At 38.9% G+C, this 4,279-nt stretch overlaps 1 long non-coding RNA gene across 1 annotated transcript; it reads right to left on the minus strand.

The window, feature by feature from the left end:
• Window positions 1-332: 332 nt before the first annotated feature.
• Window positions 333-2,597, minus strand: LOC134455014 (uncharacterized). Its single transcript, XR_010035966.1, has 4 exons — window positions 2,570-2,597; window positions 1,398-1,486; window positions 975-1,131; window positions 333-474 (listed from the first exon to the last, which is right to left on the minus strand). It is a non-coding gene; the product is annotated as an uncharacterized LOC134455014 (long non-coding RNA).
• Window positions 2,598-4,279: the final 1,682 nt, after the last annotated feature.

Genomic DNA, 4,279 nt, shown 5'->3' on the forward strand with positions numbered 1-4,279 from the left:
CTGCCTCTCCTCTCCCCCTTATCAAAAAATCCCATGGGATTCTGATAGGAATTATCCTATCAGAATCCTATTGGATTTCTATCATATTTTGGAACAAATAATCCTATAGGAATCCTTTAGGATTTTAATGTTCCTATAGGATTTTTTGTTCCAAAATATGATAGAAATCCAATAGGATTCTGATGGGATAATTCCTATAGGATTTCTATTCCTATAGGATTTATTTCTACAGGATTTATATTCCTATAGGATTTGTATTCTATGGGATTTATTATAATAGGATTTTAAAACATAGCTCACATAAACATAATCCAAAAAAACAACACAGCAAATGAAATGGTCATATGCAAAATATATTTATTATTTCATTATTTGATCATTGTGTGGGTGTCATTTTTGCCTCATCTGAACAGTTCTGTGCCATTGCTTGCTTGGTCATTGAAGTGTCCACATCAAATTGGTTTGTGACGTAGTCTGAAAAAACAAACAAACAAACATACAGAGCAGACCAACACATGGAAAATTAAGACATGAGAAAATACATAGGCCTACTGAACAGACTTTAAAACTCTATTGAGAATCTGTGGTATGTAAGGGAGAGAGTTTTTTGTGTTGTTGAAAACAATGCGTGTAGCATGGATGGAAATCTTGTGACATTGTCAGACATTTACAGTGCATCCCGTAGGCTAAGTAATTCACATGTTTTGAGTGTCATGGCAAAAGCTACCTGTTTCTAATACTTTTGCACATAAAAAATCGTTGTCATTATGGGGTGTTGTGTGTACAATTTTGAGTAAAAGAAAGGCAAGCTGAGAAAGGAATTGAATCCATTGTGGAATAAGGCTGTAACATAACAATGTGTGGAAAAAGTGAAGTGCTGACAGTACTTGCTGGATGTACTGTATAAAAAATATTCCTTGTCTGAGAACTTTGCTGTTTATGTAAGCAAGGTATTGTAGTGAAAAGGTACTCACTTATGAGGTTTTTTTGTTGAATTTTACTGGTGGTTTTCCGGTATACGAGTGCGTGGCTAGGACCTGCCTTCCAAAAACTGCCAACATATGGTCTGTTGCCCTCCTGGGGTCACTTCTTGTGGTTGTCTGTGATCTCTGTTGTCGGGCCTACTTGAACCTAAAACAAAACCAAAGCACAGGAAGAGAATAGTTACACTCATTTTAATGAACACCAAAACAGACTCTTGGCAGAGTTGTGATTACCTCATTCACTCATTTTTTTTCTTTCTTAAAGCCCATAGACTCTTAAGTTTTAACTCCAAGATGTATTCTAGATGATGAGTGACAGTATAGCAATCATTTCTGAATGTTAAGCAGTCATGCAACAATGCCACCAGGTCACATTTAACTTAATTATGATCTTATGTGTAGTTTTAGACTCACTGTTTTTCTTGCTATTCTCAAGTATTTCCATCTGGCACCAAGAAGGCTGATGTTCCTGTCTGTTTATCTGATTTTGACTTGTGAATTCACTGTGAAAACAAGAGGGACCCATTCAGTGAAGGCAATATGAACTCAGGAGTTGCACTTATATTAAAAGTGATATAACTTACATTATAAAATGATAATGGCGTGGCATCTGGGGTCAGCGGTCCCAGAGCTTATTCTCGCTGCTCCCATTCCCCCACATTGTAAAGAAAGTATTCAAATATGCCCTATGTTCAAGAACTTCATGTAGCCACATTTCCGAGTAAACTAAGAGAACATGCCCTTCCTCCCGCCATGGGACATAGGGCCTAAATTTGAATAAATTCTTAGAAATGTGGGAACATGGGCCAGCAGGTATAAGCTGCGGGACCAATGGGCTGTGAGACCAATGGGCTGTGGGACCAATGGGCCTAAAAAGGAATGTTAAGTCTTAGTGGGGACCACTCTGTGGGAACATATAGACATGCACCCGTGGCATAGCACTTATAAGTTGAGGGCTACTATGGATGCCAGGCCATTATCATTTTATCTTACTTCCAGTGTTGGGCAAGTTACTCAAAACAGTAATGCATTACTGATTACATGTTACTGTCTTTTCAAAATAATCTCTTACACTTCACTATTACCATATTTGACATGTAAGGCATTACACTACTTTTGCATTACTTTAGTTACTTTCCCCAAAAGAACTGTTGGCCTAAATATGGATCTGGAAATTTATCACAGTGTAAATCAAGCTCATGAGTCATGACCTTTTCACCTCCCATCCAGGAGGTGTTTTTGACAGCATGTAGACTACCAGGTTCAGGAATAGCCTCTTTCTGACCCACCACACTGAATAAATCCCACTAAAATCCAGGACATTGTAATGTATTGTAACTTCAGTTATTTAGCATGGTAAGTAAGAAAAATGCCAGAATGTGCCCTGTAATGCCTTAATGCCTTTTTGCATTACAGCAAAAAGTAATGCATTAATTACTTTTGTAATGCATTACTGCCCAACACTGCTCACTTCAAATGTCCAGTGGGAAATGGGGAGATAACACTGAGGTGGTAAAGGCTGTGATGTGTGCTTGCAGTGGTGCATAGCAAGTTTGACAAAGAATAGATTATCATGATAAACTTACCGTAATGTCCTTTCAGTCAGTCATCTTGAATGGTTTGACAGCCCCAACTCCAGCAGGAAACTTGAGGACGTTACTGCAGAAATAGACCTACATTTTACACTGCAACGTTGTCAGACAACTATAAACACACGACCAACATACAATGTGATATTGCAAACCATACAATATAAATCCAAATAAAAACTCACCTGCTTGATGGGTAGGCTACGTTTCACACGTTAGCAAACTTGCTAACGGTAAAGTTACGGCGGCACTTCAGAAGTCGGATATCGATTAGTAAACGCATTGAAGAGGTCCTTGAAGTGACAGTATTACAGGCAAACATTTCGGCAAGTTAATTAAACGTTTTTGTTCTTTTTTTTATCAAGCCCGAGTTACATCTCTAGTCCAATAGCTACCTGAAAACGGTTGAATATGCGACTGCAACGTCTGCGTTTGTTTCCCTTGACAACCAAAATCATTTCAAACTTAGCTGCGCTCGCTTAGCTGCGGAATCTTGTAAATCCTATAGGATTTTCTAATCTTAGGCCTATAGGAGACAATGAAAATCCTATTGGAATGTATATAAATCCTATAGGATTTTCGTAGACCTATTGGATTTTAGATGAATCCTATTGGATTTTCAGAATCCTATAGGAAAAACAGAAAATCCTAAAGGATTTTTTGATCAGGGCTTCCCGTCTAATCCAGAGCATGCCTAAGGCAGTCTTGTTTCTTTACTGTCCCCATCGCCTCCCTTCCCTAGATCTTCAAAAATGTATCCCCAATAAACGCCAGGAACTCTATTTCTATTTTAACACTCACCAAATCACATCACCGACTGTCGCTTCTCATGCTTTTTTATGTCTTCATGCAGAAGGCCTTTACAGTATGTACCTATAGGCTGCCAAAACTGTGAATGAATTAAAGATTACAGCTATTTCAAGTTCTACCAACTCATTGAACCCAATCAACTCATACGAGAATGAAAGATGGACAGCTAGTCATTTGTTTTCACGAGTCATGTCCATTACACATAGTTCTTCAGCTTGTTTTAAGTAAGTTATTGATGTGTAAAGTTTTGGGTTTAAGGTTACAAAGTTTTAGAGCGAGAGCGAGACAGAGAGAGAGAGAGAGAGAGAGAGGGGAGACTTTCCAGTGTATGTGTGCTGGATGGCTGTAAAGCTGGATTAAGGTTATTTCAGAAGTAATTAAATCTTGCCCCCCATCCGCCTGCTCACTCAGTCACTCCTTTGTAAACTGATTAAAAATGGAACCAAGGTGAGCTGACCTGTGTTTTGTCATTACTTGAAGGAGAGAGAGAGAGAGAGAGAGAGAGAGAGAGAGAGAGAGAGAGAGAGAGAGAGAGAGAGAGAGAGAGAGAGAGATTACAAATCAAGAAATCCAGTTCCTCAGTGCCAACTCCTGTATCCTCTCTGATGTGTTTCACTGCATTTCCCCAGAGTCTGTTTCTCCCACTCGCTGCATTCTCTTACATGTCTGGGAGACTGAAGATGTTCAGAGCTGCCAGCCAGTGGCTAAAAGTGTTTTTCGAAAAATGAAAAAAGAAACTTGGGAGTGGCCCACTAAAAATTCAGTATACTGAGTATACTCAGTCAATAGTGACTAGTGAGATCACATGATACCTGTTATGAGAACCAGGGAGAATGAACATTTCAGAAAAGATCAAGCAGGGGGAAAAGGAAAAAAAGAAGGGGAAAGCAGATGATG

This window comes from Engraulis encrasicolus, chromosome 9, assembly GCF_034702125.1.
Source record: "Engraulis encrasicolus isolate BLACKSEA-1 chromosome 9, IST_EnEncr_1.0, whole genome shotgun sequence".
NCBI classification, from domain to species: Eukaryota; Metazoa; Chordata; class Actinopteri; order Clupeiformes; family Engraulidae; genus Engraulis; species Engraulis encrasicolus.